This window comes from Drosophila rhopaloa, unplaced genomic scaffold, assembly GCF_018152115.1.
Source record: "Drosophila rhopaloa isolate 14029-0021.01 unplaced genomic scaffold, ASM1815211v1 contig_3, whole genome shotgun sequence".
Lineage (NCBI taxonomy): Eukaryota > Metazoa > Arthropoda > Insecta > Diptera > Drosophilidae > Drosophila > Drosophila rhopaloa.
This window is the reverse complement of record NW_025335123.1, coordinates 19,839,550-19,852,886: the sequence shown is the minus strand read 5'-3', so window position 1 is coordinate 19,852,886 and position 13,337 is coordinate 19,839,550.

Here is a 13,337-nt window from a genome sequence, read left to right as displayed (position 1 = left end):
TATTTTTTTAGCCATTTTCGCCCTAAAACAATACGAAAAAAGACAAAATTGGCAGCACTATGGTATTTTTGGGTAATTCTAGTTTTGCGTTTGTCTGGAAGTCATGTCCGCAATTCATGAGCACGATTAGTTGGTCGGCTGTACATTGGACTGGCTGCGCTTGGGACAAGAATTGTTTTTCGCCAGTCTTATCGCCGCACCCCAGACTATCCAAGTCCGATGTTCTCTTCTTTCCCGACTGAACTATATGCTATACTATATACGCTTACTTCTTTATCAACGCACGGCAAATAAATCAATTTATTTCTCTCGATTCTTACTACAACATTGATTTTTATTTGCTCTCATTAAATGTTTACCATCCATTACCACAATTGCTGAAATAAATCAGAGCTCGGCTGCCAATGTTCGTAATTAGTGTATCTAGGCATTCTTTGATTTCCTTTTATCTTTATTGCATTGGCAAGTTTCTTCTAACGGAAAAGGTATTATTGGATCTATTTATTACTCAAACGTGTTGCTCATAAACTCTTTACCGATTCTGAGATTATTTTCGGTAGTCAAAAAATGAAAGCTTTCTAAGACCTTATATTTCACTTAAAGGTCTTTGATTTTATCTGATAATATCTTAAATTAACAACTTTTATCAGAAACTTGAACGTTTACACTGATTGTTTTATCTCAAGCTATCAGAGGTTTTATAAACCCATCTGAAATCTTATCTCCACCTTTCGATGCTATCTTCAATTGCCTATGGCTTTTGTGTCCAATAACACTGGTTGACAAGATTAGGAAGTTACTTACTAGATTATTTGAAACTTAGAAAAATATGACATGAAATTTGGTCGAAAAATTGATCAACGTTAAAATGAAAAATTTTTATACAGATTTTTAGAGAATCCAAACCCAAGTCTTTAAAGGTATGCCACTTTAAAACCGGACTATTTTTGGTAAAGTTATGGAATATAGAAGTCCAATTGTGGGTCACCTTTAGGCAACTCATCGGAAACTTAAAAATAACCAACATGAAAATGGGTCAAAAAGTCGTTCAACGCTAAAATGAAAAATTTTTATACAGATTTTTAGAGAATCCAAACCCAAGTCTTTAAAGGTATGCCACTTTGAAATCGGTTTATTTTTGGTAAAGTTATGGAATATAGAAGTCCAATTGTGGGTCACCTTTGGGCGGAAACTTAGAAATAACCAACATGAAAATGGGTCAAAAATTCGGTCAACGCTAAAATGAAAATTTTGAATGCAGATTTTCAGAGAATCCAACCACAAGTCTTTAAAGGTATGCCACTTTGAAATCGGATTATATTTGGTAAAGTTATGGAATATAGAAGTCCAATTGTGGGTCACCTTTGGGCAACTCATCGGAAACTTAGAAATAACCAACATGAAAATGGGTCAAAAATTCGTTCAACGCTAAAATGAAAATTTTGAATGCAGATTTTCAGAGAATCCAACCACAAGTCTTTAAAGGTATGCCACTTTGAAATCGGATTATGTTTGGTAAAGTTATGGAATACAGAAGTCCAATTGTGGGTCACCTTTGGGCAACTCATCGGAAACTTAGAAATAACCAACATGAAAATGGGTCAAAAATTCGGTCAACGCTAAAATGAAAATTTTGAATTCAGATTTTCAGAGAATCCAACCACAAGTCTTTAAAGGTATGCCATTTTAAAATCGGATTATTTTTGGTAAAGTTATGGAATATAGAAGTCCAATTGTGGGTCACCTTTGGGCAACTCATCGGAAACTTAGAAATTACCAACATGAAAATGGGTCAAAAAGTCGGTCAACGCTAAAATGAAAATTTTGAATGCAGATTTTCAGAGAATCCAACCACAAGTCTTTAAAGGTATGCCATTTTAAAATCGGATTATTTTTGGTAAAGTTATGGAATATAGAAGTCCAATTGTGGGTCACCTTTGGGCAACTCATCGGAAACTTAGAAATTACCAACATGAAAATGGGTCAAAAAGTCGGTCAACGCTAAAATGAAAATTTTGAATGCAGATTTTCAGAGAATCCAACCACAAGTCTTTAAAGGTATGCCATTTTAAAATCGGATTATTTTTGGTAAAGTTATGGAATATAGAAGTCCAATTGTGGGTCACCTTTGGGCAACTCATCGGAAACTTAGAAATTACCAACATGAAAATGGGTCAAAAAGTCGGTCAACGCTAAAATGAAAATTTTGAATGCAGATTTTCAGAGAATCCAACCACAAGTGGTTAAAGGTATGCCACTTTGAAATCGGATTATTTTTGGTAAAGTTATGGAATATAGAAGTCCAATTGTGGGTCACCTTTGGGCAACTCATCGGAAACTTAGAAATAACCAACATGAAAATGGGTCAAAAAGTCAGTCAACGCTAAAATGAAAATTTTGAATGCAGATTTTTAGAGAATCCAACCACAAGTCATAAGAGGTATGCCACTTTGAAATCGGATTATTTTTTGTAAAGTTATGGAATCTAGAAGGCCAGTTGTGGGTCATTGGAATTCTTCCCTTAACTGCGTTGCAAACTTTTGACTGAAATTTTATTATATATACTTATATATATACATATATTTTATGGGTATGAAAAGAAATAAAATAAATATATAAAACATGATTTTGTATTTGTCTTTGATTTATCTTGTTTAGTAATAAATTGCATTTCATCAACAAATTCCAAACAATCTAGCCGAGCACATTAATTCCCTCCTTTGTTTGCCAAACTTTGCGAAGGTTGTCTTTATATTTGTGTATTCTGTTCGCTAAGTTGTATCCAAAGTTATCCGTCAGCCAAGAAAACAAGTGGCAGACTTGGCTGGGATCCATCAACCGGTTAATTTAGGCCACAATCTGCCCCATAAAGTTCTCAGCCGGCACTTGACTGGGTTTTAAGTCGACATCATTGGCCCCACTTTGAGCATTATCGGGTCTCTTGCTCTTTTTTTTGTTGCATACCATATATGACCATTTGTAGGTGTATGTGTATATTTTTCCGAGCGAAGATAATCCCATCCGCAGATCCCAAACGTGCAGCCATCTCGGGGACTTAATGCATTTCCATACGCTCCACTGCAGACTCAAAGCCCCCGAAAAAGCGTTCCATCTTGTGTGGGGTGGATGCAACATAAATTCAGGAGTACACCCCTAACAACGTCTACTTGGCAATCCTTTCCGCTCCGCTATGCCCCCTTTTTTTGCAGCCTCCCCTTCTTCCACCTCGTTCTTGGTCCTGGCAAATTGATTTGCGGCAAGAAAAGAGCGCAAAAACTTGGCAAGGGGCTGGAAAAAAAAATAAAATTAAAAAATAATGTTTGAAAATTTCTTGGTCATATATTTTAAATACGAAAATTTACCCAAGGGAGTCGAACCGTGCACACACCCACACAAACACAACCTGTTACCTGCTCATTTTATGCGCAAAAAGAAACGAACGGTAAAACACGTTAAAAGCTAAGACGAGGTCCCAACAACAACAACAACGGCAACAAAAGCGGACGAAGCAGAATGGGAAGAAAGGAGAGAAAGCATAAAAAGGTAGAAAGGCAAATCTTTACAAAATAATAAGAATTACTGAATACTCTTCCAAAAATAAATTTTATATTATTATTTTGTATCATATTTTATTTTGAGAAACGAGGAAAATACCTTTTTCATATATAATCAAAACTTGAATATAACTCCAGCTTTCAATACTTTTCTATTAATTTTAGGGCCGTCCAAATTAAAGTAACAAACTCTTTATGTTTAGTTTACTGTAAGGCCTCCGTAAACTATTTGAATTTAGAACCAACAATCGGTTCGATAAAAGGCTTATCAGATACCATAGCCAATAAATTAATCGTAAAAACTTTTGTAAAATCAGAAAATAGCCTCAGCAACAAAAGCACAGATTTGTTAATTATGCGTGTTTGAAAAGTTTAATTTAATCAGATTTCATAAATGATGTTTGAAAATATATAGCCAACCGAGTGAAAAGTTAGGGCAACCCCTTAAGGAAGGTACAAAAAAACACGGAGGCAGCTTCATTTAGTTTTTGGCCTGCTCCACATATGCATATATATATATGTATTTCAGGGGGTGATTGTGTGGGTGTATGGGTCCTTATGCGTGTGTGTGCGGCATTCGTTGCTACTTATGTTTAAGCTTCGTATTTAAGCTTTTTGCACGATTTCCTCTAACAAATGGATTTTCACTTGTTGCCCAGCCAGACGAACGAAGCCATCACACACAACCAAACACTCACAAATGTGGATTCATACACAGAGCAAAATTATGTTGGGGGATTTTAAATTTTTATATATAATATTTACAAATATAAGGGCAAGTAAATGGAGATTTTGAATGGTTTAAAAACAGCCACTTTTAAGAATCATACTAACCAGCTATACATAAAATTAATATTTAATTTTGTCGCTTAAAACACTAATCTATCTTATATAGGCAGTACTTATGTTTAGTTTATTTTTCGATAGAGTTTCAAATGTACACCCAGTTTTTCTCAGTGTGCTCTCGTGTGTGGCCTTGTTGTCAGGCTCGTTTTTTCTAGATCTCCTTCCTGGACTCCTTTTCCTCGTTTGCCTTGGCTAACAAATAATTTAATTTCTTGGGTCGTCTTTTATACTTATTTCTTGCTCCTTTTTCTAGCCATTTTGGTTTTGGCCCCGGCATTCTTTTCTGCGGATAATCAGGCCAGGACTCTTGCCTGCCAGGACTTTTCATTTATCGATGACCGGGAATGAATGCTCTCTCAATCATTGATTAGTCAGGCAACGAAATCATATGGAAAGGCAGGAAAGTGGAAAGGTTCTATATGAGTAAAGTTCAGGCCTCGGGACTTGGGGGCAGATTTTTGTCTGCTTGATTAATTGCAATTTTGTTGTGCCCTGAGCCGGGCAATTTGTTAGCCAGGAAAATAAGGGGTAAATGGGAAGTGCCACCACATATACGCATGTGTATGCAAACTAAAAAGTATTATTAATGATGCCCAACAAAATGGGGAAGACAAGAAAAGAAGAAAACGGGTAAACGGGGCGGCACTTCTCAGTCAGTTTGCCTGCATTTGACATCGCTCATACGACGCGTTGTCTGAGATTTATGCCAGGACCAGAATTCGCCGAAAAGTGGCCAAAGGGTGTGAAGTGGACCAGTGGCTTGCACACTGACTGACTGGCTGATTAATAGCGAACGCTTAAATCCGGCAAACACAACACAGCAACCCAACAACCAGCCGCAAAAACCAGTGACGAATTATTACGCATACGCACTCGGAAAATGAACTGTATCCACACACACACACACACACACATATATAGGAGTGGGTGGAAAAGCTTGAGAAATGTGCTTACATGTGTGCGATTAGCCGCTTTCTGTGGCAACATGAAATACCCAAGGACGAAGTGAGATTGCAGTGCAATTGAAGTAATATTGTTGCAATATGTATTTCAACATGTGCAAACTTTAAGAGATATTCAAGTAAAATGACACGGAAACTGAAGTTAAAGGAAGGAAAACCCGAGTAATTAAGCTGGAATTGTATTGAGATTTAAGTTACGTTAAAGTGGAAGTTATTGAATTATAAAGGTGTAACTCTAAGGTAAGTAAAACTGAAGTGATATTTAAGTTAAAGCAAATTAAAGGAATATTATATGAAAATTAAATAATTATAAAAGTGCATGTGCAAGTTTCATATAACTCAAATTTAAAGGAAATTTAAATGAAGTGATAAATGAATTTTGACGCAGTTATGTAAATTAAATTAAGTATAATTAATTAAATAGTTAATTTTTTTTTAATGAGGTCTTATCCAATCTTATCTGAGAAAAAATTAAATAGAAATTTAAAGCTTATCTTAAGTAAAAGTAAGTGACATTAAGGTGGCTTTAAATTTAAACATAAGTGTTAATAAGGCTTTGAATTATAAGGCCTGGTATTGAACTCAACAAAGGACATTCCCAAGCATTTAATCAAATCTTGCATTACAGGTGTCTTCTATGCCCCAAAGGACATGTGAATTTGTCAAATTTAAGCAGAAGTTCAGTGTTATTGAGCTGTTGTGTTAGTCCTTTGTGTCGGGTAGGTGTCACTGGATTTACCTGCCCCCCGCCCCCTGCCCCTTTGGAATACCCCTCGCAGGCTATATTGCTGGCCATGTCAGGCCTCTGATTTATAGCCGTGTATGTGGCACGACCTCCCACCAACCGACTTGGTTTAATAGCCTTAAACGCGCCGGCTAATAAGTTTTCCCAGCACTACTCGCACATATCCGCAAAAGCCAATGACTTGGCGTTTGCCTTTTGCTCTTCGAGATTTATTGACATATAAATTTAATGCCGGCCATCTGAATCCCCCCTCCCCCAGAGTGCCACCTCCCACCTCCAATCCCATCGACCAATCCCACCTCGCAACAAAGTTAGGAGCAGTTGATTGAATGCGCTTCACTGCCTGGATTTCCGTTAGTAAATTGAAAAAGCTCTGGGGGCAAAAGACTCGTACGCAAAAAAAAAAAAGGAAAAGAGCAGAAAACTTAAATTGAAAGTGAATCCTTTTGGCAGGACAACACCTCGGCAGCAATATATTCTATTTGTCGGATTAGGATTTGCTGTAAAGCGGGTTTCAATTTGTGATAATTGAAAGTCCCGAATCGATTGGGCACAGCAAATTGCATAATTGGGTCAGCAATTTACCAAGATCACAACATTTTTGGCCAATTTCCTCAATCGGAGTTGCAACCTTGATTTGCATGAACAACTTTGAGGGACATATCTGTGCCCCAAACTCCAGTAGATACATCTGAGTTTCTTGTTATTATTATATATTTTTGGGTAATTTCTTAAAGCTTTCTTTGAACATAACATTTTAAAGAAATATTATAAACTGATATTCAAACTAGACATATTTCCATAACTATCTTATCGTAATGATATTTATAATATTGATATTTATATTAAAAGGGGATTAGTTTCAATTTCAGCTGATTGAGATTCGGGAGAATAAAATGATGCATTTGCAGCATACTTTGAGGCACCATTTCAAAAGACTGTCAGAACACCAGAGAATTTTGTGGCACCCCTGGGAATTTTCCTATTTCTTGGCAGCATCGACTTTTCCTGTGTCTTGTGCACCTTTTTCAATGTCAGCGAAATGCAGCGAGCCAAAAATAAAGTTTGCAATATCCCAGCCCCTCCAATTTTCCACCCCCCCACCCCCCAAGGCAAGACAGCAATGGGACTTTTCAATAGACAGAATCAAGCGCCATTAGTTTGACTGATATCAAATGGAGGAGGAGCCCGGGTGCCATGGAATCGAATTGAATGGAATGAAATGGAATGTCAGACCGCCACGCAAGAAATGGATGCCCACGACAGCCAGGTGATTTCGGGGAAAGGTGAGAGTGCATCGAGGAGCACCCCTCACAGGATGTAGGACCCATAAGTCAAGACCAGGACGACAAGGACTTGAAATTCAATTCAATTTCTTAGCTCATGAAACGGCGCCAAAGCCGCGACATTTTTCCACCGCGTGGTGCTGCAATCGTGACGCAAATCTAAACACGACAAAACACTTGATTAAATACGCGAGTATGGCCAATATATTGGATTTATGTTTTATTGAACAGCCAGCCAATGCAATTATTAACAGCGAAATGAGTTTATGCATCGACAAAGAACAAAACAAATACTTTTCAAAAATAGCTTGGAACACTGTACACAAACGAAATCAGTCAATTAAATATGGAAGTACACATATATTTGCCAAACGGATATTCGCTTTATTTAATTAAAGGCCAAATAATTGTATTGACCAAAATACAATCCACCAACAAGTGTAATTGCAATTTATTAGACTAGTATATATATTTTGAAAATATTGTTACAGTCACGAAAAAATTATATTATAATTTGAACTATTATATTGTTTCATCTAACTTTTGGTAAACCATCTTTAAACTTTTAATTATTACCACTTTAACATCCCGGTATATAAATGTTTTTTTTTATATATATTTTTGTGGCTAATTTAACATTACCAGCTGGCAATTACAATCACGAGCTTTGTGCAGCTCTAATTGCCAACTTTCTGGGGGATTTCCCCATTTTCCTCCTGCCGCCGTGCACCCACAATTCTTTTGCCCAGGGATTTTCCGCTTTCCACCAGATTTTCCACCTCCTTTTTGCTGCTGGTGTCGTCTGGCAAAGGTTCAATGCAGTTCAGTAAATATTATGCTAAATTGAGATAATTTGTTGGCTGAAATACACCCACACACACACACACACACACACTCCAACACTCCGACAGTCACACAGACAGGGAGCGTGTCGCCATTTTGGCTCCTGGCGTGTCCTTGCCATGGCTAAAATGGATTTGCATGTAAATTTGTTTTCGCCTTATAGTCGCAAATTTTTTGCTCGATTTTGCACATTCTCTAGATTTCTATCGTAATTGGCGGCTTGTTATAGGCAATACGTGGGTGGGAAAGGGGAAAAGTCTTGGAAAACTGGGCGGAAAATTTTCACACACAGACAGTTGCAGCATGCCATTTCTTTTTCGGGCGGAAGTATCAGCGTCGGTATCCTTGTCGATTGTGTCACTTCTTTATTCAATTTTGCAAACCTTCGTTTAGATTTTCTCCTATTTTCTTGACGATTTTTATAGACTCCGAGTTTAGGTAAATACTCTTATTTGAACCAGATTCCTTCAGAAGACTTTTAGGTTAAGGTGCTCAAAATAATATACAACTTATTACTTACTTAGTAAAAGCATACTTTAATAAATAATTAAAAAATATATATATTTAAAAAGCTTTTACTTTTTTCCATTTTAAAAATAAACAAAAATGAAATACAATTTTCCAGTTGGTCAAAGTTTTTAAAAACATATTTTTCAATGGCATTTAAACCTGTCTTATGAGATTCACAGACTATTTGGTAAGCATTGGCAATTAAGCCTTATAAATAAATACAAAAAGAAAACGTTCCTTGCTTTGTTTAATTAAATTTTTAGCTAAATGTTTTTTTTGGTTTAAAAGTTTGTAAAATCAATTATAATTTTCATTATTTTGCTGTCATGTTAACTTTGATTTTGACATCTAGACTAAACTTTCATAATCAAAACAATTTTTAATTGGTTATCTGTCAAGACAACGAAAACCAATCGGAAAGTTTCCGATGGGCAAACTTACTTTAGGAATTAAGCGCTGGTATTTTCTGTACCTGCAATGTTTCGCGTGATTTGGCGAAATTTTGTGCAGCATCAAATATGCGGGTATTTTGGTTGGCCGGGAATTACTTGAGAAACAAATTTCGAGGCATGCCACTGTTATTAAATACTTTGCCAGTCCTCCGCCCCGCCGAAAAAATATATGAATATATTTTTTATTGTATATATATTTTTAAGCGCACAGAGGAACAATTCAGGAGTCAAATATGCCGTGCACTTTGCTCTCGTCCTTATTTATGGCATACTTTCGGAGTTTCGGTTTCCGTCTGGTCGGGAAGGACATTTGCATCCCCAAAGGAAAAGTCAGTGAACCGCGCGACGGAGGAGCCCAATCCCAGCCCCAAATGCCGAACCCCAATCATAATAAATCGTATGCCGAAAGACAAGTCGTGTGTGTAAAATAGTCATTAAAAAGGGTCCAGAAAAAGGACATGGGCCAGTCACAATGCAATTAATTGTTTTGTTTATCGGTTTATCGGACAGTTTACGCTTGATTTGGCCCAAAGGCTAAGCCCAAAAATTACTTATTGGCTTTTATATGTATGTATGTTTAGAGGAAAACAAGTTGCGATTGCTGTGTGTTTTTCGATGGGTGTGCAATGGAGTGTGTCCAGAACCTGAAGCTGTGATGACACAACTCTCAGCAAACAAGGACATGACTAAAACGGCAAATGCATATCTTTTGAATATTATTTTTGCATATTTGTACACTCTAGCATGCTGCAAATTGTGGAAGCATTTATAAATAAGAAATTCATGAAACAATAAAATAATATAAGGAAGAGTAAGGAAATAAACTTATGTTGCATAAAACATTTTTTCTTTTCTTATATTTATTCTAAAATTCGAAAGAACTTTCCGTTAAAAATAATTATTTTCAATTGCAGTTTGTTATATACTTCAAAATCCTTTTTTATTGGAAAGGTGTGTACATTTTTATTTACTACTGATTTTAAAAGAACTTTTAATCAATGAGTAATAATGGCAAATATTATCCTTACAAATCAACCAAGTATGATATAGTTAAATTCTAAGGAACAGAATAACCTGATTTCTCTAACCACTTTATGCAAAGTTAATTTCTGTTTAAATTGGATTATGAACAGAAAGCTTAATAGTGAACGATTAACACAGAAATGCTTGTTATTTGAGTAGTAAAGCAAACTCAAGAAATAGTTAAAATAACCCATTAACACTTTCCTTTCTCCGCCAAACCGCTCATTTGCACTTGCTTCAGCTGCATTTATGTTTTTTGTTTTTGCTGGGCTCCCACTCAATTGCAGTCCCGTCGGGTCCTTGGTCCTGAGTCCTTGGTCCTTGATCCTTGGCCTTTTCCAATGTCCTCGGAATATGTCTGCCCTCGGTTTCACAGACAGAGATTAGCGGAGAGGCAAATTTCATCGTATCTGTATCTGTATCTGTATCTGGAACTGTATTTGTATCCGTATCTGGTATCAAAGAATTCGCAACCGCCTGGCATTTGCATATTTTCATTTGGGGGCTGGCCACAGGACACCGAAATGAGGATAATAATGCGAGCCATTACACATGCCAAAAACCCGGACAAAATGGGGCAGCGGGCGAACCGCACATAATGCGCTTTTCAAAACTAATATGAAAATAATGTGGGTTGGTTTTTGGGATGGTGGGCTGCTGGGTTGGTTGCTCGGCAATCCATTGCCATCAAGGAGCAAGGACATTGCTGCATTGTTGCTATATGGCCGTGTATCTGTCTGTCTGTGTGCGAAGTTCGAAGGGCACTACAGCCACTGCATGTGCATAAATATAGAACAATAAAGTAATAACAGACAGTTCAAATCGATGGCTTAATCGACCGCCGCCTGCTCCACGGAGTCTCTAAAAATACTCTATCAGTTTGCGGCAAATATTTCCAATATTTGAAATTTAAACTGTGTCCATAAGAATAGGAGTGGCTATATTTAAAATGCCTTAAAAAACGTATTATTAACATAGATTGATAAACATCCAGATGAATTTGAAAATAATTTATTATTTTCATATATAAATGATTTATAAAATATTTATTAAGATACCTAGCATAATAAGTATATTAATATGAAGGTCCGTCTTATAATTGGTAATGTTTAGAAGTTGGTAGTTTTATCCCATGGGTCTTCGATTTCATCGTGTAATTAATGAAGGTCTCTATAGTGTGCTACGACTTAATTTAGATCCGAAAGCTCATTAAACAGATGAGGTATTTTTTTTGCACCTTTCCAAGTGATATCAAATCTTTATAGACTTTTCATTGCTTAGACTGGGTTATTTAAACCTACGGATGCTGCAAAGTTTTGTTTTCCTTTTTTAAGTACGCCAAATTCAGTTAGTTTATTCTTTATTTACAAAATTGTATTCCCCAAAAAGTATATAAAGGTTAGGTGACATGGACTATTGCTAATCCCTGACATCCGTAGTCACGGGGCACCCAGTTATCCAGTGGCATAACCCGATTAGATCCGACCACCCACTCACCCCTCCACCCACTCCCCCCTCCCCCTTTTCCCCTCCTCCCTCAGCGAATAATGGAGTCAGCAATAAAATGCAACAGGAAATGAAATATAAACGCTCGCAGTGCAATCGTGTGTAAGTTCTGGCAATAGCATTATTATAGCGCTGGATTCCCTTGCAGTTTCAATGAATTTTCCACCCCGCTATTTCCCATTTTTTGTTGCTGCAATGGAAATGGAAAATTGTTAGCATCATCAACACGTACCGTTGACGTGTTGAAAATGCTGAAAATTATCGCTGACATTCAAAGGTGGGCCATGGCTGGAAATTGGGGGACGTGGGTTGCCTTGCCAATAAAATGCTTTTCAATTCAATTTCCACACATTTGATGGACGCAACAAAAATGTATGATTAACTTTAATCATATCCCACACCTTTTATGGGGTGTTTTTTTCAATGGCAGTTTTCTTAAAAAATGGGGTTTGTAAATATAGCTCTTTTTGTTGCTGCTTTTCAGCTTTCAATGTTGCTAGTTGTTTCCTTTTTTGGTTGTCATTTTATTATTGACATTGTTGATTTAATTTCTAATTGAATTTGTTTTTTTTTATTAACTACACTGAGGGATTTTATAAATAGATTTATTTTAGATCTTTAATTTGTAGACGAGTTTATAAGAAATATTTTTGTTACTGGGCTAATGCTGATATATATATACAAAAAATGTAAAATTACTTTTTTCGGATCATTGATCATCAAAGCCTTAAAATTATTCCATTGATTTATTTGTGCTATTGCTGGTGTATATTTCCACACATTGTTATTGCCTGTTGCTTCTGCTTATAACTTATATATTGCCGTTTTGTTTTTGTGGTTTTTATGTAAATTAATTGAGATTTTGTTGTCTGTTGGTGATGCGGTTAAATAAATACTTTTATTGCTATCGCTGCGGCTGTTGCGCTTGGTTTTATGCCTTTTTTACTGTTTGTTTTGGATGCTGTCTTTTGTTTTTTGTCTACACTGAGCGGAAAGGGCGTCGATTTAATTGAATAATACAATTTTGTATGAAGTCTGCTGATAAATAAAGCAATTCATTTTGCAGAACTGCTGCATATACAACATTTGGTAATTTTCATTTGTAATATAAATTGGAATGTATAAAATATTTCTAAGCTTTTCAAATAACATTCTGTGAGATATTTTCTTTTAGAAATATTATAAGAAACTAAACATATTGAAGGATGCCAAATGACTGATACAAATAATTACTAATTTTTATTCCCATTTAATCACCATCGATTTTGGTTCTCTTTTTTCACATAAAGGAACTATATTGTGTATTAAAGAATCCTTATTTTTTGTGTGTAACTTGTAGTTTTCTGTTACTGGCATTTTTGTCGATGCTGTTACCACTTGTGGTTATATAGCCTGTTGCTGTTGAACACTTGTCTGCGGCTGATGCCCGTGGCATTTTATTATTTTGTAGATATTAGTTTGCCCCGTCGCTTTTATCGCCATGTGTTGTCGCTTATGCTGTTCCTGTTTGCCGACGTTCTTGCCTCTTGCCTGTTGCCTGTTGGCTGTTGCCATTACCTGTTACCTGTTACCTGTTTTCTCTGTTTCCTGCCCGTGTTTGACTTCATTTA